At 43.2% G+C, this 26,339-nt stretch overlaps 1 protein-coding gene across 2 annotated transcripts in view; it reads right to left on the reverse strand.

Moving 5' to 3' along the window:
• Positions 1-26,339, reverse strand: part of LOC129859464 (zinc finger protein 438-like) — a 104,041-nt gene that overhangs the window by 32,526 nt on the left and 45,176 nt on the right. For both annotated transcript variants that reach the window (XM_055929286.1, XM_055929287.1), the window contains exon 2: positions 7,242-7,338. The gene's annotated coding sequence lies outside the window, so the exon portion shown is untranslated. The remainder of the gene's footprint in view (positions 1-7,241; positions 7,339-26,339) is intronic.

Raw genomic sequence — 26,339 nt, forward strand, 5'->3', positions numbered from 1 at the left:
GTAGGTAGAGTTCTTAAAGTGACTATGCATAGATGATAACAACAGAGTAGCAGCGGTGTAAAAGAGGGGGAGCGGCAATGCAAATAGTCTGGGTGGCCATTTGATCAGATGTTCAGGAGTCTCATGGCTTGGGGGTAGAAGCTGCTTAGAAGCCTCTTGGACCTAGACTTGGCGCTCCGGTGCCGTGCCGTAGCAGAGTGAACAGTCTATGACTAGGGTGGCTGGATTCTTTGACAATGTTTAGGGTCTTCCTCTAACACTGCCCGGTATAGAGGTCCTGGAAGGCTGGAAGCTTGTACGGGGCCATTCACACTACCCTCTGTAGTGCCTTGCGGTCTGAGGCCGAGCAGTTGCCATATCAGGCAGTGATGCAAACAGTCTGGATGCTCGATGGTGCAGCTGTAGAACCTTTTGAGGATCTGAGGACCCATGTCAAATTTTTTCAGTCTCCTGAGAGGGAATAGGTTTTGTTGTGCCCTCTTCACGACTGTCTGGGTGTGCTTGGACCATGTTAGTGTGTTGGTGATGTGGACACAAAGAATTTGAAGCTCTCAGCCTGCTCCACCGCAGCCCCGTCGATGTGAATGGGGGCGTGCTCGGTCCTATTTTTCCTGTTGTCCACAATCATCTCCTTTGTCTTGATCACATTGGGGGTGAGGTTGTTATCCTGGCACCACACGGCCATGTCACTGACCTCCCTATAGGCTCGTAGCCTCGTCGTTGATCAGGCCTACCACGGTTGTGTAATCGTCAAACTTAATGATTGTGTTGGAGTCGAGCCTGGCCGTGCAGTCATGAGTGAACAGGGAGTACAGGAGGGGACTGAGCACGCATGCCTGAGAGGCCCCTGTGTTGAGGATCAGCGTGGCGGATGCATTGTATCTACCCTTACCACCTGGGGGAGGCCCGTCAGGAAGTCCAGGATTCCGTTGCAGAGGGAGGTGTTTAGTCCCAGGGTCCTTAGCTTAGTGATGAGCTTTGTGGGCACTATGGTATTGAACGCTGAGCTGTAGTCAATGAATAGCATTCTCATATAGTTGTTCCTTTTGTCCAGGAGGGAAAGGGCAGTGTGGAGTGCAATAGAGGGTTTCTGGGATAGTGGTGTTGACGTGAGCCATGACCAGCCTTTCAAAGCACTTCATGGCTACAGGCATGAGTGCTACGAGTTGGTAGTCATTTAGGCCAGTTACCTTTTTGTTCTTGGGCACAGGCACTATGGTGGTCTGCTTAAAACATGTTGGTATTACAGACTTGGACAGGGAGAGGCTAAAAATGTCAGTGAAGACACTTGCCAGTTGGTCAGCACATGCTCGCAGTACAGGTCTTACTCACATCGGCTGCGGAGAGCGTGATCACACATTCTTCCAGAACAGCTGGTTTTCACATGAATGTTTCAGTGTTATTTGCCTCGATGCGAGCATAGAAGTAGTTTGACTTGTCTGGTAGGCTCGTGTCACTGGGCAGCTCTCGGCTGTGCTTCCCTTTGTAGTCTGTAATAGTTTAGTCCAATGAGCATCAGAGTCGGTGTAGCACGATTCGAGCTTTGTCCTGTATGGATGCATTGCCTGTTTTATGGTTTTCGTCGGAGGGCATAGCAGGATTTCTTATAAGCTTCCGGGTTAGAGTCCCGCTCCTTGAAAGTGGCAGCTCTAGCCTTCAGCTCAGTGATGTTGCCTATAATCCATGGCATCTGGTTGGGGTATATACAGTTGAAGTCGGAAGTTTACATACACTTAGGTTGGACTCAATAAAATTTGTTTTTCAACCACTCCACAAATGTCTTGTTAACAAACTATAGTTTTGGCAAGTCGGTTAGGTCATCTACTTTGTGCATGACAGAAGTAATTTTTCCAACAATTGTTTACAGACAGATTATTTCACTTATAATTCACTGCATCACAATTCCAGTGGGTCAGAAGTTTACATACACTAAGTTGACTGTGCCTTTAAACAGCTGGGAAAATTTCAGAAAATGTTGTCATGGCTTTAGAAGCTTCGGATAGGCTAATTGATATAATTTGAGTCAATTGGAGGTGTACCCGTGGATGTATTTGAAGACCTACCTTCCAACTCAGTGCCTCTTTGCGTGACATCATGGGAAAATCAAAATAAATCAGCCAAGACCTCAGGAAAACATTTGTAGACCTCCACAAGTCTGGTTCATCCTTGGGAGCAATTTCCAAACGCCTGAAGGTACCATGTTCATCTGTACAAACAATAGTATGCAAGTATGAACACCATGGGACCACACAGCCGTCATACCGCTCAGGAAAGAGACACATTCTGTCTCCTAGAGATGAACGTACATTGGTGTGAAAAGTGCAAATTAATCCCAGAACAACAGCAAATGACCTTGTGAAGACGCTGGAGGAAACAGGTACAAAAGTATCTATATCCACAGTAAAACGAGTCCAATATCGATATAACCCGAAAGGCAACTCTGCAAGGAAGAAGCCACTGCTCCAAAACTGCCATAAAAAAGCCAGACTAAAAAAGCCAGACCATAAAAAAGCCAATATAATTTTCATGAAATCACAAGTCCAATACAGCAAATGAAAGATAAACATATTGTGAATCCAGCCATCATTTCCGATTTTTTAAATGTTTTACAGCGAAAACACAATATGTATTTCTATTAGCTAACCACAATAGCCAAACACACAACCGCATATTTTCACCATGTTTCCACCGCATAGGTAGCTTTCATAAAACCGACAAAATAGAGATATAATTAGTCACTAACCAAGAAACAACTTCATCAGATGACAGTCTTATAACATGTTATACAATACATTTATGTTTTGTTCGAAAAATGTGCATATTTGAGGTATAAATCATAGTTTTACATTGCAGCTACCGTCACAAATAGCACCAAAGCAGCCAGAATAATTACAGAGAGCAACGTGAAATACATAAATACTCATCATAAAACATTTATGAAAAATACATGGTGTACAGCAAATGAAAGATAAACATCTGTGAATCCAGCCAATATTTCCGATTTTTTAAGTGTTTTACAGCGAAAACACAATGTAGAATTATATTAGCTTACCACAATAGCCAAACACACAAACGCATTTATTCACCACAAAGGTAGCTTTCGCAAAAACCAGCAAAAGATATAAAATGAATCACTAACCTTTGGACAACTTCCTCAGATGACAGTCTTATAACATCATGTTACACAATACATATATGTTTTGTTTGAAAATGTGCATATTTAGCGATGCAATCGTGGTTATACATTGTGAATATGTAGCAACATTTTCCCAGAATGGCCGGCGATATTTTGGACACTCACCTAATCTGACCAAAGAACTCATCATAAACTTTACATAAAAATACTTGTTGTATGGCAAATGAAAGATAAACTGGTTCTTAATGCAACCGCTGTGTTAGATTTTTAAAAATAACTTTACCACAACACACAACTTGCGTTATTGTGAGACAGCGCTCACCAAAACGGCGGAGAATAGGAGTCAACATTTTACACAGAAATACGAAATAACATCAACAATGTTTTCTTACTTTTGCTGGCTTCCATCAGAATGTTGTACAAGGAGTCCTTGGTCCAGAATAAATCGTTGTTTGGTTTTAGAAATGTCCATTTCTTCTGTCGAATTCGCACCACAATGCTAGCCAAGGTTACTAACATTCCCATCCTCTCTTGGCGCAAAGAACAGAAAACTCCAAAAGTCCCAATAAACGTTGAATAAACTGATAAAACTCGGTTGAAAAAACCTACTTTATGATGTTTTTCTAATATGTATCAAATAAAATCAGAGCCGGAGATATTCGCCGTGTATACCGAACGCTTATCAGAAGACAATGTCGAGGTCCTTCGTGCGCCTTGGAAAACTGACAAAATGGCTAACCTGTCACTCCAAAAGTTCTTGTTCGACCTCAGATCAAGCTAGACACCCCATTCCACCTTCCACTGCCTGTTGACATCTAGTGGAAGGCGTATGAAGTGCATGCATATCGATAAATATAAGGCAATTGAATAGGCAGGCCCTGAAACAGAGCCTCGTTTTCAGATTTTTCACTTCCTGTATGGAAGTTTGCTGCCAAATGAGTTCTGTTTTACTCACAGATATAATTCAAACAGTTCTAGAAACTTGAGTTTTTTCTATCCTATAGTAATAATAATATGCATATTGTATGATCTAGAATAGAGTACGAGGCCGTTTAAATTGGGCACGATTTTTTCCAAAGTGAAAACAGCGCCCCCCCCATTTTAAAGGAAAAAAAGGATTCTGCCAGTCCGGGGTGAGTAATCACAGTACTGATGTCCAGAAGTTATTTTTGGTCATAAGAGACGGTAGCGGCAACATTATGTACAAAATAAGTTAAAAACTAAAGTTACAAACAACGCAAATAAATGATAAAAAAAAACACAATCGGTTGGGGACACATAGAACGTCAGCATTCTACTCCTGCGCCGTTTTATTATCACAATCTGCAGTGCCTTAGACCCACTTGGGAGCAGCGGTGCCCACATTAAGGCCGTAGACAAGGTGAGGGTACAAGCGCCAGTTGGGAAAATGAAGGTCAAGGGGGCCATGAGGCGCAGGCAGCAAAGGCTGGGCTTAGTCATGCTATAGATGGTGGTGTAGATGAGACTGGGCCTAGTCAGGCTATGCTAGTGGATGAGGAGAGTATAGTGGGACAGGGTAAGCGACTAGGGGGGTGGAGGAGGGTGTCATGTGGAAGAGGAAAAAGTGGGAGAAGAAAGGAGGTGGGAGGGGAGAGGCTGGTGTGGTCAAAGACACCAAGGAACATTGGGGACCACAGTGACCGTACGTATATACCCCAAGGGCAGGTGGTCAGGTTGGGAGATGGAGACATGGAAGAGGAAGGCGAGTCTGAGGAAGAGGACGATAAGGAAGGCTTTCTTTTCAGACTCCTCCTCAATGGGTCCAGAGCTGACAGCCAGTCAGGCAGAGGGGTCAATGTACACGGTGAGGGAACTGTCAAGTTTCCTGAATGAGACTAAGGGGAAAATAAGGTTAATCTTGAAGCATTTTTTTTGCGATCTGGGAAAGTTTGTAAGATCAGTACAACACACTGTGAAAAATTAGGGTTATGGTGTCCTCTCACCCAGGAAATGTTTTAGGTTGAGGAAGTGGGTCACAACCTTGCTTAAGGGTCTACCTTCAGACTCTGTTTAAATGAATAGTTTTCATGATATACGGTTGTAGAAAGGGTGAGGTTTTGGTTATTGTGATGTTGTTTTGTTTCGTGGGTAGAGGGTAAGCTGAGTTTGCAGCCTTTTTTTTTAAAGGGGGTGGTGAGGTTTTAATGATATGAAAATGTATCATTAAAGAAAGTCTCTCTCTCTCCCTCAAGCAGGTTCGGGGACGTGAGGAACAGAGAGACCAATAAACAGAGAGGACGGGAGAAGAAATTAACATCCCTCAATCCAAGGGCAGTGCACCACTATCAGCAGACTGGGTGGTGAAGGACAGGGTGGCATTGGCTTTGACTACACCAAGGCACCTCAAGGAGCTGTTTGAAGTGAAGGGCAGCTTCATGCTTCAGAGAAGGGTGATCTTACGGTGGGGGTGTGGTAGTGCTAGATGCACCAGGTATAGGTAGCAGAGGGGCTAAAGTAAGAGGCACCCTGACTCGGTCCTCTCTTCTTTAATGATGACTGCTCCCTGAGATCAAAGGAATATGCAGATCATCCCACAGGTTCTCCTCCTCTAAGAGGTGATGTGAAGTTTCTAAAAGCAGGTCACCTCAAGTTAAGGCAACATTCCTCTTACTTTACATCGAGTAGCCTGGAGTATTAGTACTTATTATATAGAACCTCACTAGTATAAAAATGGGTCTTGTGGCTCTGTTTGAGCACCTGTTTACAGATGAAAGCTTAGCTCAAATTCCATACACTAACAAAGACAGACATGCATGCATTTGCAAACACATGAACACACACACACACACACACACACTATAAAGACCCAGAAACAGCCCACACAGCCTTCACAGACAACGCAGTCGCCTCCTGTTTGTGCGTGTGTGTGCGTGTTTGTGCCTGTGCATTAATGCATACTGAATGTACGAACTGAATGAGAGCAATTTTGTCTGTGAGTGCTGAAGAATGACAGTCAAAAGACCTGGGTTCAAATTGTATTTGAAATCTTTCAAATACTTTAACTGTTCTTGTTTGAGCTTGTCTGGCGCAATGGAACAAATGGAATAGTTCAGAAACAGCAAAACCCACCAGTCTGACACTCCAATCAAACGCTAAAAATATTTGAAAATAAATCAAATACCACTTAAACCCAGGTCTGGTTAGTTAGCACTGAAATGAAGAACACAGTGCTCATTCCTGAGGTATAGGGAGGGAAAGGTGAAAGCCTGTCTCTCTCGCTCTCCCTCCCTCCCTCTCTCACCCAAAGTTAGAAAAGGTTACTGCACTAATTGAGCAGCTGCTCCAGAGTCTTTGATGGACATTAGAACCTGGGAAACATTGTCTGGCAAGATCAAAGGGAACCCTGGATAATTACTGTAGTTACCTTCAGTGATGCTGTTAAATTAACCACAAACACACAGATAGACAGACACAACCTTACCCTCACCAGCTAGCTTTATGGTGGGGGGGGGGGGGGGGGGGGGGGCACTGCGCTAGGTTAGAGAGAGGAACAGACTGTGCTAGGCTCAAGAGAGGAATGGAGAGCAGGCATAAGGCAGAGGGAAGACAGTGGCTTTGTCTCAATCGAGGCAGCTAGCTTCCTTTCCTCGTGACCTTTCCTCCATGAACACTGACCGGTCACGGCAGGACAGGTGAAAGCCATTCAGGATAAACTAATCCAGTCCTTTCAGCCATTACAGTAAGGGATTGATGGGAAAAAAAAGAAAACGGGAGATGGTGAAAGATGTGATGGCTGAGTTAGATTATCTATTGTTAGAACGAGGTCAATGATAGCTGAGGGATTTGACTCTCCTGTGAGGAGGAGAGAGGAGGATCACACAGAGAAGAGGAGATGTGGACATGATGAGGAGAGCAGAGGAACACTTATCGCTGCCCTGAACATGAAGAGGTACGGTATACTTATCCCTGCCCTGAACATGAAGACGTATGGTACACTTTTAGGGGTTTCTCCGTCTTCACATAGACCTAGTTATTTTACGTGACCAAACAGTGCCTGTTGGACATACAAAGATGTAGACATATCTTTGTGATGCCTGGAGAAGCGTTTATTATTACCAATGTGCTTGTTCCCTCCTCTTCTTACCTCTGTTGTGGCTCCTACTTCCTGTGTTGTGGCACCTCCTCTCTCCCAGCGACAGTGACAGGGGTCCGATCCTGTCCCTGACCCTCTCCACGGGCCCCTGGAACACAAACACAACAAGACAACTGAGTATACTATACTGAATGAATGAAACTAAATATACTACTGTAAAATCACATTTATTTCCCCCACACACACACACATGTACGCACGCACACACAAACTAAAAGGCCTGCTGCCCTGCCACTACATTAACCAGAGCGACGCCTCGTTTAGCGTACCAGGTCGGCCGGGCGGGTGGTTGGGGACCCCCAGCCACCCTGTGAGGCTCTATATTAAATAAAGAAAGAGTGCTCTAGTGTGTAAATTATTCATTTAACACACCTTATCCTCTTCCAACAACCTTGTTAAAACACCTCAAGATTGAAAAGCAGGATAGAAAAAAGGGGGAAAAGACAAGGGAGGGAAAATAAAGAGGAAAACCTCAGACACCATCATTCACCTGCAACTCAGCAAAACCCTGGGTACATCACTAAGCTCTCGGAGTACTCTGCCAGAGGAGAGAGAATTCACCCTGACACCTCCATTGTTTCAGAGTAACGGTAACGCGCACACACAAGTGCAGAGCAGTGTTTTCAGTGCATATTCATAGAATAATGGCTCTAGATGTCAGTATGAATTATAGAGGATGAGAAGGGTGGACACGCGACTCTGGAATGCTGCCTCTGTTCTTCTGCAGTCTTAAGTACTTGTTTTTCATTTACAACATATAGTGACTCATCTGGGCAAAGCAGCTTTAATTCTACTTTACAAAGATTAGTCTAAATAAATGCTTTAGTAAAACCTTAAGCAACATATGTAAATAGGAGAGGAACACTAAACTCTAAACATACAGAGCCTCATCCTGGATTTAAAAGCAATTTTAATGGTGAATCTCAATTAAAAGTGTTTCGCAGTCCAAGACTAGTCTTAGTGTGTGTCCGGGAAACCACCCCTAAATATAACAACAGTGCTGTAATATGAGTCAGAATTTCAGAATACAACCACAGTACAGAAAGTCCTTGAATATCCCACAGTAATATGCAGAGCATGAGAGAGAGACAGAACATGAGAGAGAGGGAGAGATAGTGAGTGAGTGAGTGAGTGAGCATACAGTTATGAATATAGCTACTGTTCCCGGAAGGAGGGAATGAAGTATCAGGTCAAATCCAATGGTTAAAACGGAGGCTCACACATAACTTCCAGGACCAAAACCAGGTCACACGTTGGTGCCATAGACTTAAGACACTGGTCTGAGCCGACGTACGCCTTTCAGGAACCACACCCACCCTACATGATACGCCGAGATGGCTGCCATATAAACCGTCAATGTGGAAAAAAGAAAGGCCCTGCTCAAAAAGCTCTTGCAAGAACATCTAAATGTCCACCAAAGAACTCTGAAAAGGAGAAACTCTTAACCTGACACTAACAATTAAATGCGTGCCACTTATATGTATACATCCCTATCGTAAAGGGCGCACGTGCAAACTATATAGTTGTAATCAAGTTTGAGGGTAAACTCCTAGCCGTCAAATTAAAATTTTCAAGGGCCAATCGCCCAGATCCCCTATCTGCGGTCGTCGGTGCCAAACTCTCCCGTGTGCCTGGGACAACAGATCCCGACAACATGGAACCATGTGGATGATCTCCGGGAAACAGGATTGTCTGGGCCAATGGGGAGCCACCAGAATCAACAACAGACCCTCCTTCTGACGGACCCTCTCCACGGTGGCCTGCATTAGGTCCCACGGAGGAAACGCATAGAGCAGGGTGCGAGGCCACTGATACGCCAAAGCATCCGTTCCCAACGGTGCGCCTAGATCCCTCATTGAGAAGAACGGACGACAATACGCGCTTTCGCGATTCATAAAGATATACGTCAGATATACATCGGCCCCTGGGCAACCACCAAGGGGTGCAGTCTCTACTCCTGGAAATTAGATCTGCTCCCACATTGAGAGATCCGGGAAGATACGTCGCCCTGCGCAACAGGAAATGCGCACTGCTCCATACGAGCAGATAACTAGCCAGGGTTTAGGAGAGAGACCACATCCCCCTGTGCCTGTTAATGTACGCCACCACCATCCAGTTGTCGGACCTTACCAACACATTCTGGCCCTCCAACATCGGAAGGAAACGCCTCAGTGCTAGCAGTCAGTAGCTCTAGGTAATTGATATGCAGCGCCCTTTGTGCTGTTGACCAAATCCCTCTTTCCCAGTAGCCCACAACCAGTACTCCCCATCCCAATAAGGATGTGTGCCATGATCCGCCTGCGGGACACTACCCGGCTCATGAGAACCCCCTGCAACAGCAGTCACGCGTCCCTCAAAGGAGTCAACACCCTTAGGTACAACGGGGATACCTTGAGCAACTGATGGCAGTGGCGAGATGCGTCAAGACACATAGCAGTCTGCGCTGAAACACACATATTAGCAGAAGTCTCAGAGGCACCACAGCTATCAGAGGCCATCAGACCCAATAACCGCAGGTACAAGCAAAAAAGCACAGAGTGCCCCAGCTGAAATTGTGCCAGACAGAGCCGGAATGCGACCCTGCTCTGCTGGGACAAAAACACGATTCAGAACAGAGTCCAGAAAGAGACCCAGAAACTGAATGCGCTCAGCGGGAGTCTTGTGATTTTCTTGTGATTCACTATGAACCCCAGAGACTGAATATGGGAAACCAGCGTGGCGTTCCACCTGCTGCCTTGGCACCACACCGGTGCCAAAGCTGCTTCCACTACCATAGAAAATGTGCTGGGCGATAGGGAGAGACAGAAAGACAGGACCGGAAACTCTTAGGCCACACCCTCGAAATGAAACCTCCAAAACTTTCTGTGGGAAAGATGTGTAGCCACATGCAAATATGCAAGGACATAAACCAATCGCCGGCTTAGTGTGAGCATTTTGAACTTGCAAACCTTGATGTGCTTTTCTAAAACACCCAAGTCCCGGATGGGACGAAACGTTCCATCGCTCTTGGGAACTAAGTAGTACACACTGTAACCGCTCTGTACATGTGAGACGGGGACCACCCGAGTAGCCTGGGCTTTGACCTCGGGGACAATTGGCTTTATTACACCACGAAACGAAGAAGGGACCACAGCGAACTGCAGAGACTGTATCCCTTAGTCACTGTCATCACCCATGGTGAAACTGTGCATGCCACACCACTGGACGGGTCACGCTGCCAGTCTCATATACATTATTTCCTGAAGGGGCAGAGCACCACCCTGAGGACTGGGATAATTTTTGTTCTTGTTGGAATGCTTGTTTTCATATCCACCACTCTTGACAACCTTGTGTCTGAATGTGGGGAAGGAACTGTGTTTATTATGCCCACACCTGGATGATACTGCACTCTCCTGGTACACTTTGTCCAGCTGATCCACCGAGAACCGACACTGTTTATTCAGAAGCACTGTGCTAGAATTAGCCCCCTTGTTAGCCTCCGAAACTAAGTAACTCGCCAGCTTTCCATATATATCAAAGGTGTGCAAACGAGCCCTGCCTCCTTCATAGCCTCCACATTCATTAACTCGCCATAACCTGGTATCATCAGACAGAGGGATCCCAGGTCGCTTTTAGCTCATCGGCGAAACCTTTAAAACAGGGGTAAGCGACGCTTCACCGCTGCAGGGACAGGAGGTAAATACGTTCCCCCAAACCTAGAGAAACTCCACTGCGGGGGAGAAGAGAGCCAATCCACCCCCAGGTGATCTGCTGCCCTACGACACAGCTCCATCAAAGGCGCATTAACCACCAATGGTTCACTCTCCCCAGCCGCAATCCAAAGCCGGGGCTTTAGGCTGCCTCGGAATCCCGACTCTGAACACTGCCAGAGAAACCGGAATGAGCCTCACTCCGCTGGGATGACACCCCAATTAACGCTGACCACTGTTGCTCTCTCCCTGCCTCAGACAACCCCATTACCAAGGTCGCTTCACTGGAAGACCCTTTACTAGCAGCCCCAATCTTTCTCACAAAGCCAGCCCGACTCCAATGGAAGGTGAACGAGCAAAGTTCGAGCCAAAGCTTCCTGCGAGTATTTTCACACCAGGCAAACAGGAGAGCACTCGTATCTTTAAATTTCATTTTGAAACCATATGAGCAAGGGCATGGTCGGAGGTTCAAACTTGGCTGGTCAGCCTTTTTGAACTTACTCTTACCACTGGCCATCTTACTCAAGCAAGGAAGCACTGGCTACACAAGCAGAACAGAAATTAGTGGGTTTTTAGTAGAGGTCGACCGATTAATCGGAATGGCTGATTAATTAGCGAGTGCAGCAAGGAACCAAGCTAAGGTGCTAGCTAGCATTAAATTTATCTTATAAAAAACAAATCTAAACATAATCACTAGTTAACTACACATGGTTGATGATATTACTAGTTTATCTAGCTTGTCCTGTGTTGCATATAATTAATGCGGTGCCTGTTAATTTATCCCTGAATCACAGCCTACTTCGCCAAACGGTGATTTAACAAGCGCATTCGCGAAAAAAGCACTGTCGTTGCATCAATGTTAACCTAACCATAAACATCAATGCCTTTCTTAAAATCAATACACAAGTATATATTTTTTAAACGTGCATATTTAGTTAATATTGCCTGCTAACATGAATTTCTTTTAACTAGGGCAATTTTGTCACTTTTTGTCAATTTTGTCACGTTCTGTGCAACAGAGTCAGGGTATATGCAGCAGTTTGGGGCTCCTGGCTATTTCTTCAAAACAAAGACAGCCAATTTCGCCAAACGGGGGATGATTTAACCTGTTGGGGATGGGGGCGCTGTTTAGACTATTTATGCTAATGTGGCTAATTTTTTAAACGGCTTCCCACAAAATCCTTGATCGTACAATATGCATATTATTATTATTATTGGATAGAAAACAGTCTATAGTTTCTATAGGAGTTGAAATTTTGTCTCTAAGTGGAACAGAGCCCATTCTACAGCAATTTCCCTGACATGGAGTCAGATTTGAGAAATGTTGGCCACTTTTCTGAAGTCAGTTAAAAGGGCACTGTCGTTGCTATGACTATACGGACACTTCTTACGTCTTCCCCTGGATGCCTTTACGTGATGACGATTCCAACGGGCTCGATTGCGCGTTCACAGGCCCTACAAATGAAAAAACTCTGAAGCTAGTCATTCTTTGGGAGCTGCGTAACGCGCGTGGAAGACACCGACCCTCTCCTGTTCCAAGCGTTAGTTTAGCCTGTTATATTTCTCCGGTCATCTTTTCACTCGTTATAGGAGTTAAAAACATCATAAAGTAGTTAATTTAAAGCGTTTTATAGCAATTTATATCCGTTTAGTGCGATTTTGGGACATTTATTTTTGCAACGATGTGAAAAGTTGGGCATGCTTTTCAGTTCATCCCGAACTCAGTTGACATTTCCACATGGCAAGAGGACAGCTTTCCACCAAAAGACGATTTCTCCCAAGAAAGGATCCTTTGCCCAAGATACTGATGGAAGAACAGCTCAAGGTAGGACATTTTTATTATGATAAATCGTGTTTCTGTCGAAACATTTTAGTGGCTTAGGACGCCATGTTTTTTGACGTAGCTTCGCTTGGCGCAAACTGTATTGAAAAGTAAGGATAAATTAAAAAATGTAATAACGCAATTGTATTAAGAATTAAATTGTCTATCAATCCCTGTCCACCCTGTATTTTTTAGTCACGTTTATGAGTATTTATGTATAAGAGTAGATCACTGTCTAAGTGGCGCAAGGACATTTTCTTTACCAGCTTGTCTACATTTCACATTGTCTAACCATGATTTTGGTGGCTAAATATAAACATTTTCGATCAAACTGTATATGCATGTTGTAATGTGATGTTACAGGAGTGTCATCGGAAGAATTCTGAGAAGGTTAGTGAAAAAATTAATATCTTTTGGCGATGTTGACTTTTATCGCTCACTTTGGCTAGAATCAATGCTGGGCTGCTAATTGCTATGTGCTAAGCTAATATAACGATTTATTGTGTTTTCGCTGTAAGACACTTAGAAAATCTGAAATATTGTCTGTATTCACAGGATCTGTGTCTTTCGATTCGTGTATGCTGTGTATTTTTACGAAATGTTTGATGATTAGTAGTTAGGTAAACACGTTGCTCATTGTAATTATTCTAGTCCATTTGTGATGGTGGGTGCAATTGTAAACTATGCCATATACCTGAAATATGCACTTTTTTCTAACAAAACCTATCCCATACCATAAATATGTTATCAGACTGTCATCTAATGAGTTTTTTTGTTGGTTAGGGGCTATAAATATCTTAGTTTAGCCGAATTGGTGATGGCTACTGGTGTTGGTGGACAAATAAAAGATGGTGGATTATGCTAATGTGTTTTTAGGTAATAGATGTACATCTTTACATATTGTGTCTTCCCTGTAAAACATTTTAAAAATCGGAAATGTTGACTGGATTCATAAGATCTGTGTCTTTCATTAGCTGTATTGGACTTTAATGTGTGAAAGTTAAATATTTAAAAAAAATATTTTTTTTGAATTTCGCGGCACTGGTTTTTCAGTGGGGCGGGGGGGGGGGGTGCCGCTAGCGCCACGCTGATCCTAGACAGGTTAACAAAAGCGCATTTGCGAAAAAAGCACAATCGTTGCACGACTGTACCTAACCATAAACATTAATGCCTTTCTTAAAATCAATACACAGAAGTATATTTTTTTAAACGTGTATATTTAGTTTAAAGAAATTCATGTTAGCAGGCAATATTAAACTAGGGAAATTGTGTCACTTCTCTTGCGTTCATTGCACACAGAGTCAGGGTATATGCAACAGTTTGGGCCGCCTGGCTCGTTGCGAGCTAATTTGCCAGAATTTTACGTAATTATGACATAACATTGAAGGATGTGCAATGTAACAGCAATATTTAGACTTATGGATGCCACCCGTTAGATAAAATATGGAACGGTTCCGTATTTCACTGAAAGAATAAACGTTTTGTTTTCGAAATGATAGTTTCCGGATTTGACCATATTAATGACCTAAGGCTCGTATTTCTGGGTGTTATTATATTATAATTAAGTCTATGATTTGATAGAGCAGTCTGACTGAGCAGTGGTAGGCAGCTGCAGGCTCATAGCATTCATTCAAACAGCACTTTCGTGCATTTGCCAGCAGCTCTGCGCAATACTTCAAGCATTGTTTATGACTTCAAGCCTATCAACTCCCGAGATTAGGCTGGCAATACTAAAGTACCTATTAGAACATCCAATAGTGAAAGGTATATGAAATACAAATGGTATAGAGAAATAGTCCTATAATAACCACAACCTAAAACTTCTTACCTGGGAATATTGAAGACTCATGTTAAAAGGAACCACCAGCTTTCATATGTTCTCATGTTCTGCGCAAGGAACTTAAACGTTAGCTTTTTTACATGGCACAAATTGCACTTTTACTTTCTTCTACAAAAACTTTGTTTTTGCATTATTTAAACCAAACTGAACATGTTTCATTATTTATTTGAGACTAGATTTTATTGATGTATTATATTAAGTTAAAATAAGTGTTAATTTTTCATTCAGTAATGCTGTAATTGTCATTATTACAAATATATATATATAAAAATCGGCATCGCCTTTTTTTGGTCCTCCAATAAATCGGTATCGATATTGGCCTTGAAAAATCGGTCGACCTCTAGTTTTTAGCAAACACAAATCCAAACCAAGCAAGGAAAGAATTAGCTACACAAGCAGAGCAGAAAGTAGGTAGCTTTTAGCAAATAAAAACCGATACCCAGACCCAAAAATTGCAACATCTAGGGAACGAGTACTCTCTCCCCACTAACATACACCCAAGTCCGAGCCGAATCTTGCAGTCTGTGTGTGCTTGAAAAGTTTGTAAATTGCGTGTCATGTTCTTACTTCGGGTGAACTGAAGAGCAAAGAATTTAGGAAATTAATACCCAGGAAGGCAGGGCTTCAAAAGCCAGGCTCTGCATCCATTATCCTATTGGGCGCGATTTCAGTTTTTCTTCAGGTGAATACGATTCGTCGTTGACTCCCCATAGTATGGTATACCGTGTGACCGACTGAAAGGGAACTAGTCCCATATCTGTGAGGCTTTAAGTCAACTGACTGACACTCCGCGTTATCAACTCAGACGGTACGAATTGGAGCTAACAGGCTTTGGCCCAGCAGAGATCCATGAGGCTGCTGTGTGTGTGTGTGTGTGTGTGTGTGTGTGTGTGTGTGTGTGTGTGTGTGTGTGTGTGTGTGTGTGTGTGTGTGTGTGTGTGTGTGTGTGTGTGTGTGTGTGAGAGAGAGAGAGAGAGAGAGAGAGACATGGTGATGAGAAACTGTTTAAAGGGTCAGCTCTAAAACCACAAACCTTTTCAAATATAAGCTCAGGCTTAGTATGATGACCAGAGCATGCTTCTGTCAGCTACCTAAGTAGCTAATCTAATTTTCACGCACTAAAACACTGCTGTATGTACTAGTGGAGCAAGGCTGCTACACTACGTACAACAGGAGGCGAAAAGGTATGCTGCCTGTTTTTTTATATATATTCTATGGCATCACATTTTATGTACGTTTCTGCATATCTACCAGGATGTTCAACTAAACCCAAACCTTCTGTTAAAACTGCGATTCTGATTTTGTCCTGACCTACAATCCATTGCTGTTATCAGGTTAATTTTCCCTCCACAGAGCTGGGCAGGCATTTACATTGGACCATCCCTCCCTCCTTCAGCATCAACATCCGGGCAGTAACCAGCAACCCCCTTGCAATGTAAATCATTACATTTGTGATTAAAGCTTTCCACTTCAAACAGGCCTGCTGTTTATACAGGCGCTGATATAGCGGGGATAAAGAGCAAGCGGCCAGAGAGATGTGTGTTTTCCTGGGCATGTTGAATGTCATTAGCCACATTAAGGCTCTGTGTGTGTGTGCGTGCGTTATTTATAATGACGCACAAATGCCATTCTATCTACATAATACAGGGCTATCGATGCCTCTCGTTCTGCTAGCCTATAAACTCAACATCAACTCAGCCGCAGGGCAAAGGATTGGCAATGGCATATGTCAATTTGGATTCAAAGTGATTAGGTTTCTTTAGATGGTGGTGACAGAGGAAATGGGTAGCCTTTTGTTTTATGGATTAAATTAATTGAAAAGCTCTTGAAACCATTTTCACTTCAGTTCCATTTTACTCACAAATGTCTACTGGTTAACTGAGTAAATGCCAAACACTTGCTGCGTCCCAAATGGAATCGTACCCGCCCTGCTCAAAAGTAGTGTACTAAGCCTACATAGGCAATGAGGTGCCGTTTGGCACACAATATCTGTCTAGTTAGTTTTATGCTATAACAGAGAACACTTCACCTTGTCATTGTTTCGATTACAAAACAAAATGACCGATCGACAGGTGGACTTGCTTTCCATTCCCCTCGAACCTCACGCTAAAAGTTGGAGACAAAAACAAAGGGCAAGGTGTTTGTTTAAAATCACACGCAGCTGCACCGTACCACTGCATCCCAAATTAACCTCGACCACATGAAAAGCTGCCATCTCTATTCCGGGTAGGGGAGGAAAATTACACCCCTCTCCACTCTGTGCCCTGGTATTAAACCTCAATTAGTGCACGGCAGTGATGTCACCAGGGAGAAGGCTACGGGCTCTGTTGTTGACACAGCAGGGTGCTTCACTAAATAGACTCATATCTAAAAACACCTAAGAAGTTAGTTTGTTAACTTTGTGTATAGAGGGCTAGTGTAGGCCAAACCTTGGCTTATGGGTAATACAGAAAAAGTTGGTGATCCCATCCAACTGGCAAGAACTGGGCTACCATGGTGCCTCACTAACGTTACAATTCAAATGTATTCCATCATTACCATTTGGGAAGCTACAAGGCCAGGCCTGGGCAAAGGTCGGCCCGGGGGCATATGCGGCCCGTGACCTGATTCAATACGGCCCGCGGAATCATGCTCAGATCACATAAAGAATTTGCTATAGTAAAGTTTTGAAAAACGTTATTGTTATTCAAATTAAAAGCCGAATGTGTAATAATTTAACTCCCAACGCTTGTGGGACATTTATTTTGAAACAACGTATAAAATAACTGCACGAGGACAGACAGTGACTGACGGGCTGACACACACACACACACACACGTTACAGTTACAAACAGAAGCTAGCTAGAAATTGTGCAACAATTACTTCAAAGATTTAAAAGAAAAGGAAGTAAACAATGAATGTAGGGTTTCCCGACACTTCCAGACGAAGCATGCAGAGAAATATAGGAATATGTCTTCTGAGCAGAGGGCAAGTGCATCGAATGAGTTGCTTTCTCAGTTGCAAAAGCAGCAAGCCATTCACTGAGGGTGAATTCATTAAAGAATGTTTAATTGACTCTGCAGGCAATACTTTTCCCTGACAAAAAAGAATTGCTTGAAAATGTTTCCCTGTCAAGATGAAGTGTGTTGAGGACATCGCAGAGAATATAGAACAAAAGTTGAAAGACAAGGTAAAAGATTTCACCTATTTCTCCTTGGCCCTGGATGAGAGCAGTGATGCACATGACGAGGCATAACCCCAGACTTTGAAATTAGAGGAGCTTGCTTCAGTGCAGTCAATGACGAGCACAACCACAGGGAAAGATTGATTGGACGAGGTTAATAAGTGTGTGGCAAAGCTGGGATTGAATTTTGAAAACTTATCCAGTGTGACCACTGATGGGTGCCCAAACTTGACAGGAAAAACATTGGCCTTTTGAAAAGGATACAAGATCAAGTAGATGACCTGAACCCAGATCAGAAAATGATTTTCCCTGCATTGCATTATTCATCAGGAGGTGCTCTGTAAATGTGTTCTGAAATTGAGCCATGTTGTGGATACTGTCACTAAAGTGGTAAACTTCATAAGAGCAAAATCTTTAAACCACAGGCAGTTTGTCTCACTGTTGGAAGAGACAGGTCAAGCAGATCTCCCCTAACACACAAACGAGAGATGGCTGAGTTTGGTTAAGGTGCTAAAAAGGGTGTGGGACCTGAAGTCGGAGATTGCTGCGTTTTTTTCAAATGAAAGGAAAATGTGTTATATGAGTTCCCTCAACTGCAAGATAAAGAATGGTTGGCTGATTTTGCCTTCACAGTGCACATCATGGCCCTAACGAATAAACTAAATTCCAAACTACAAGGGAAGGGCCTTTTCAAAAATCAGATGAAGGCAACGACAAGGCTGTACAAGGGAAAATTACTCCTCCTGAACCACTAAGTAGAAGCCAACAAGCTCACCCACCTTCCGACACTACTAGTCTGTTCCCTATCAGATGACCAGCGGGAGAAGTATACAACGCTGCTGCATGCTTTGAACTGTCAGTTTTCTCATTGTTTTGAGGATCTCAAAATGTTGGAAAATGACATGCTGTTGGTCCTCTCCTTTCACCTTCAATGTGGGTAATGCTCCCACTGACCTGCAACTTCAGCTTATCAATCTTAAGTCTGATGCAGTGATTGGAGAACTATTCAAAACAATGACACTGACGAGGTTCTACGCATCTCTCGATGAACAAAACTTTCCAAAGATTAGGAGTCATGCTCAGAAGATGTTTGTATTGTGTCAACCTATGTATGTGAACAGACATTTTCAGTGATGAAATATAACAAGTCAAGGCACAGATCATCTCTTAATGACTCATGCAAACGTATACATAAGTATTCAGACCCTTTGCTATGAGACTCAAAGCTCAGGTGCATCCTGTTTCCATTGATTATCCTTTAGATGTTTCTACAACCTGATTGGAGTCCACCTCTGGTAAATTCAATTGACTGGACATGATTTGGAAAGGCACACACATAATTGTCTATATAAGGTCACACAGTTGACAGTGCATGTCGGAGCAAAAACCAAGCAATGAGGTCGAAGGAATTGTCCGTAGAGCTCCGGGACAACATTGTGTCGAGGCACAGATCTGGGTAAAAGTACCAAAAAAATGTCTGCCGCATTGAAGGTCCCCAAGAACACAGTGGCCTCCATCATTCTTAAATGGAAGAAGTTTGGAACCACCAAGATTCCTCCTAGAACTGTCTGCCTGGCTAAATTGAGAAATCGGGGGAGAAGGGCCTTGATCAGGGAGGTGACCAAGAACGCGATGATCACTCTGACAGAGCTCCAGAGTTCCTCTGTGTTGAAGGTGGAGATGGGAGAACCTTCTAGAAGGACAACCATCTTTGCAGCACTCCACCAATCAGGCCTTTATGTTAGAGTTTCCAGACGGAAGCCACTCCTGAGCAAAAGGCACTTGTTAGTCCGCTTGGAGATTGCCAAAAGGTGGGGATGTTTTTCAGCGGCAGGGACTGGGAGACTAGTTAGGATCGAGGGAAAGATGAACGGAGAAAAGTACAGCGAGATCCTTGATGAAAACCTTCTCCAGAGGGCTAATGACCTCAGACTGTGGCGAAGGTTAAAGTTCTAACAGGACAACAACCCTAAGCACACAGCCAAGACAACACAGGAGTGGCTTTGGGACAAGTCTCTGAATGTCCTTGAGTGGCCCAGCCAGAGCCCAGACTTGAACCAGAACGAATGTTTCTGGAGAGACCTAAAAAAAAGCTGTGAACCGACGCTCCCCATCCAACCTATCAGAGCTTGAGAGGATTTGCAGAGAAGAATGGGAGAAACTCCCCAAATATAGGTGTGCCAAGCTCGTAGTGTCATACACAAGAACACTCGAGGCTGTAATTGCTGCCAAAGGTGTTTCAACAAAGTACTGATTCATGGGTCTGAATACTTATGTAAATGTGATATTTCCATTTGACATTTTTTATAAATTTGCAAAAATGACTAAAACTTGTTTTTGCTTTGTCATTATGGGGTATTGTGTGTAGACTGATGCATATATTTGCTTAATCCATTTAAGAATAAGGCTGTAACGTAACACAATTGGAAAAAGTCAAAGGGTCTGAATACTTTCCGAATGCACCGTATATAGTTGAAAGTCAGTGTTTTTTTGCTTCAATAGAATGATAAGGGGCGTGCAACGATAGGTTCACACACAAAATACATTAGTGCAACACATTCGGCATAAAATCGTTTTCATCAATGACAACAGAGGTGCAACGCTATTTGGCTAGCAGCCACACAAGTAAATTAGCTTACAATGTAGCAAGTAGAGGTCGACCGTTTAAAATCCATTTAAAAACTGTTAACAGACAGATTATTTCATTTATATTTCACTGGAATTGTGATACAATGAATTATAAGTGAAATAATCTGTCTGTAAACAAATGTTGGAAAAATGACTTGTGTCATGCACAAAGTAGATGTCCTAACCGACTTGCCAAAACTATAGTTTGTTAACAAGACATTTGTGGAGTGGTTGAAAAACGAGTTTAAATGACTCCAACCTAAGTGTATGTATGTAAACATCCGACTTCAACTGTATATGAGAAAATAAAGCAGGGTGGCCCTCTATAGTGACTGAAAAGAGCATGTGTGTGTCCCAAATTGCACCCTATTCTCTATGGTGCACGCCCTTTGACCAGAGCCCATAGGGAGCTCCTGTCATGGTTGAGGTAGCACTACTTTTGACCAGAGCCCATAGGGTCCTCCTGCCATGGTTGGGGTAGGCACAAAACCACAATCTCAACTCCCTGTGAGATGGGCAATGCGAAGCCTGCAGCGTTCTCCCTCTACAAGCCTACAGACTGTCCCTGGTCGCTGTACTTGTTCTTACATCAGGGTCACTGGTAATTCATGTCTTACAAAAGAGACACACTTCAGCTGTTCAGCCAGGGACCAGAGAGAGTGCTCACAGGAGCCATCAGCTTTCCTCTCCTCCTCTTTGTGACCAACGGGAGAAATACCCACTGTGTGTGAATAATACATTTGAGCTGCGAGTCACTTCTAACCAGAATACAGTTATGTTTGTGAAGAAGCAAGCTGCCTAAGGAGTCAACCAGGGGGGAGGCATTTTATTTTTCCCTTCAGAGAAAAAGCAGTACTCACTAAAGATTTACCACCCGATAGGTTGGTACAAAAATAAACTGAGAAGATTGAAACAACATTCTCACAGGTGCAAACCCAGGCCACACAGATACTCTGTAAAGTGGAACAGAAACCCTGTTGTATTATGAAGACAAGACTGAGAGCTCGGAAAACTTAAAGAAGGAGAGATCAAAAGCCTGTGTATTCCAGGCGAGCAGATCCAATCAACTAGGAGGGCCTGGCCAGGAGAGGAGGATGAGAGGCAAGCGCTTCCCTTTTAAATTGATCCCACAGAGACCCTCGTGGTTCCCAAGGACTCAGAGAGATAACTCTCCAAGCCCCACAGATCTGAGGAGGCACCGTACAGCTCACTGGAGAAAGAGGGAGGGATATAGAGAGAGACAGAGCGAGAGACAGTTGCGGGAAGGATAGAAGTAACCTAACGTAGCAGGAGTAAGAGAAACGCCGGAGCGGGATGCCCCACATTGTGGTCATGGCGAGAATGAGTCACAATGAGGATGAGTTAAGATGGAGTGAAGTCTTAGTAATACGAGGGACACATCCAAAAGTGGAAGTCGCATCACATGCTCTTTTCCTTTTTCCCTGAAAACAGAATGACTATCATTTTTTCCCGACTCCGCACAGAGTGGGATAGAAGAGAAGAAAGCAGGGTGACAAGAGATGGAGACCAGAGAGCTGAGCTCAGTCTCTGGGGCTGTACTACCCGGACAGCATCCAAGCCCTCCCTGGATATGATGCCAACAGACAGAGAGCCTGGAGTATCAACTATTACAAATAGCCAATGTTACATATCCTGATGATGTACTTTAGCAGCAGTGTCTTTATTCTGTCCGGTTCTGGCAGATTAAGCTTTGGCTCATTAAGGACTGGCCTGAGATCAGACTCTGGACCACATCAGCCTGTTTAATCCCATAGGTACAAGGAACTCCAAGGAACAACATTATCGCTGCAGCCCAGAGACTCAACACGTGTGGATTAAATGGTGTGTGTTTGCGTAGGCCTAATCATTTAATTTCTCTCCCTCAGATGCAGGCCTGTTAGCCAGGTCAACAGCAGTTTGAGGGGGAGTTCAAACAGGGAGAGGAAAAGGGAGTCCAACGGACCAACATTCTGGTAATACCTTCCAGGTTCACTGTGTTTCAAAACGTCCCCTCCCTACTGAATACCACCCTGGTTGCAGTATATACGGCCATCACTAGGGGCAGAGGAGTGATAGGCCTAGTAGGGAAGACAGCAGATGATTTTAAGATGTTCAGGTACCGATCCATAGAGGCCGCCAGTATTTAGCTGGACTATAATTGGCTCCAGTCAAAGCACTCAGCTCAAGCTGTGATGGATAGCCAGCACGGGGCATGAATAACTTAGCCTCATAAATAACCAGATCACTACTAATATCATTAAGGTACCCCCTGGTTGGCACAGCCACTCCTAATCCCTCCACACAGCTACAGCCTGCCTGTCTGCCTGTCGCTCCCCATAACAAACGCCCTAAACTCACATCACTATTAACATCAATATTTTAAAATTTCATCCAGCTCACTCTCCAGACCGAAGCCATTTATTTAATTAGTTGAATAGAAAATTGGCAGGAGGCGCAGGATTGGGGTTACGTGGCTGCCTGGGTTTCTATTGCCACAGGTAACCTTTTTTGGGGGAGATTTAATGCAGAGAATTGATTGCTTGCAAGAGCAAACTCATCATCCTGGCTATTTTTCCAGTGTGAAAATGGGGAGAGAAAAAAAAAAAAGAGACCTCTATTTATATCGGCAGAGGAGAGGAGGAACCGGAGAGGGAGATTAGCTTGTCATTAGGATGAGGAGTGGAGGAGAGTAGAATCAATTTCTGGGGTTTAAAAAGCTGACAAACACAGTTCTCTCTCTCCCTCGGCCTCAAGCACGCATCTTCTTGACAGCCCCAAAGTACAGCAAGAGGGGAGGTAGAGAAGCCAGGTATGGCGGTAAGTAAGGATGGATACAGTGCCTTCAGAAAATATTCATACCCCTTGACCCATTTGCGACCAAGCTGTAACTTCCTGACTGATGTCTTAATCATTTTCCTTCTCATGATGCCATCTATTTTGTGAAGTGCGCCAGTCCCTCCTGTAGCAAAGCACCCCCACAGCATGCTGCCACCCCTGTGCTTCACGGTTGTGATGGTGTTCTTCGGCTTGCAAGCCTCCCCCTTCTTCCTCCAAACATAACGATGGTCATTATGGCCATTGTTTCATCAGACCTGAGGAAATTTCTCCAAAAAGTACAATCTTTGTCCCCATGTGCAGTTGCAAAGCGTAGTCTGGCTTTTTATGGCACACAGTGCCATTTACCGAATTGAAGTAGATCAACTGCCAAATGCATTTCCATCGCCCTCACCTCGATTTGTATTATATATAGCTGTGGATCATCCTCTATTGTCCCTAACATCTTTTACTCCTTCGCAACAGTTGTGGGATACACACATACACCCACACACACTCAACCCTTACCCCCACACAACCATAAGCTCACTTTCTCAACAATTGCACCATCCCAAAGCCCAACTCAAGATAGGTCTTGATTTACAAATGCACTTAGTTGCAGCTGTATGAGAAGGCCTGCAAGACAGCGCAAAAAAATGGGCAAAAATGTAGATTTTATTTACCATTGTCACATCCTAGATGATGGAGGTCAAATGTACACCTTATCCCTGAAACACCCACAATACGGTCACCCATATTGACCATATTCCCAAGCATCTCCATGCAGTCCAACTTTTGATTTTGTGCCACCAGGGTCACAATAATATAGCCCCTCTCTGAATGTCCGAGTGTGACCCCCTCCCCATGGGTTACTGCAGCTAGTGTTGCCAGCACTGCCACTGCCTGGGTGGGCGCACCCCACCGGAATCCCTGCTGGCTAGGTACAAGGTCATCAAGGTTCTCATTAGCAGCTTTGAGAATTTCCTTGTGTAGTATGCTCTCCCTTTAGGGGGCTTTGGCTTTGCAGGACCAACCCTGCCAAGCAGGATCAGAATCTTGAGGGGGTGGTGCTGCTCTTGGTCTCTGACCTCATTTTGGCTACATAGACCGCTTACAGCAGGCACACAAAACAGTTAGGGACTTCTCCTTAGTATCTGGGTCATTCAGGTGGGTGTCTATGGTATTTGGTCATGGACTGTACCTATAAAATAGGATCATAAATAAATAATTAGATAATTTATTTTTAAAATGTAGTTCCCTATGATAGGACAATAATAAATCAAATGTATCATTTATTTTAAAACTGTTCCACCATGATAGGACAATAAATAAATAAATAAGACATATAATTCACTATAAAGGTATATCCATCATCTGAACAACATTGAAAGCTTTCAAACTTTCCAAACACTTTCCAAACATAACAAATAAAAAAATAAACACACACCACACATACTGTGCCTTCTGTTTACTTCGTTTTTATCTTCACTATGTTGAATTAGTTATTGTGTATTCAATTAGTTATATGTGAAGATATATAGAAAAGCTATATTTTTTATTGTATTGTTACTATCCATAACCGGGCTAGAATTGTTTATTTTCCTCATCTATGAGAACTTTGTAATTTTTAAAATAACCATGGAGTAGTCTTTGTGTCTCTGAACAACTGGTTATTAACAATATATAGTTTATCAACGACGAGACCTACTCATTTCGCTTTTAATCTATTTTCTTTGAAAATTGGATACAGAACTTTACGCCGTTCTGCAATTTCCTTCGGAAACTGATCATTCATGCCAATTTTGGTCCCAGCAAGTCTTTTACCCAGGCTTTTAACCATTATTTTATCTTTACATGAAGCAAATTTGGCAACGATTGGGCGTTCATACCTTTGGCCTCTCTGTCCGAAGCGGTGTACAAGTTCAAGTTGGATTTTGTCGATAATTTTGCGTGGGATCTGAAGCGCTGTAAGGAGGAACTCTCTAACTACAGATTCAGGAATTTCCCCTTTTTCTCCTGGATACATGTAAGTACCAGATTCTCTCTCATTGATCTAGTTTATATATCCAGTAAGGCTTCCCTCAGAACGGTGTTCTCCTTTTTAATTTCATTCATTTTGGTTTCAATCTTATTGACTGTCCCTTTTAGCTTGTGTGTCTCCTCCAATGTCGCAGGTTTTTCATCACTCATCTCGAGGCTTGCATTCAACTCTTTTATATCCTTACTAACTAATTCAAGTATACCCAGTTTGTCATTTATTGATTTTAACAGATCGGTTTCGACTTTTACCATTCCCGGCAGTGAAAATATTAAATCGTCTGTCTGTAGAAGAGTCACGTTTCCGTTTTGAAATCGGTTCCCCTGTCTTACTCTCCGTCATGTTTGGGTGTTGCTTGTTTTCGTAATATTTGTCGATAAATGTCTCTAGATTTAGGATTTGTTTTGTGTTATTATCCAGATTGAAGGTTATCACCCACCAGATTATGTAGTGCTAATGTTTTAGTCTAACTTGCCGATATTGAATATTACGTTTTATCTTGAGGTGCTCTACATAACTTCGTTCAGTACGCCATTACCTTTACGTCCGCCACGTCCAGCCATTAAACTTTGTAAATGTTTTAAAGTCAACATTGGCCTCATGGTGAAATCCGAGCGGTTTCCTTCCTCTCCGGCAACTGAGTTCGGAAGGACGCCTGTATCTTTATAGTGACTCGGTGTATTGATACACCTTCCAAAGTGTAATTAGTAACTTAATAATGTTAGCTTTTTTATACCCATCTACCAATAGGTGCCCTTCTTTGATAGGCATTGGAAAACCTCCCTGGTCTTTGTGGTTGAATCTGAATTTACTGCTCGACTGAGGGACCTAAAGATAATTGTACAAAAAACACTATTATTGCTCACAGAGTGAGTCCATGCAACTTATTGTGACTTGCTGAGCAAATGTTTACCCCTGAACTTATTTAGGCTTGCCATAACAAAGGAGTTGAATACTTATTGAATCAAGAAATCTCAGCTTTTCATTTATTTGTAAAAAATGTATTATAAAAAATAATCATTCCACTTTGACATTATGGGGCATTGTGTGTTGGCCAGTGCCCCAAAAAAATCTAAATTTGATCAATTTTAAAT

The sequence above is a fragment of the Salvelinus fontinalis genome, chromosome 7, assembly GCF_029448725.1.
Source record: "Salvelinus fontinalis isolate EN_2023a chromosome 7, ASM2944872v1, whole genome shotgun sequence".
Taxonomy (NCBI): domain Eukaryota; kingdom Metazoa; phylum Chordata; class Actinopteri; order Salmoniformes; family Salmonidae; genus Salvelinus; species Salvelinus fontinalis.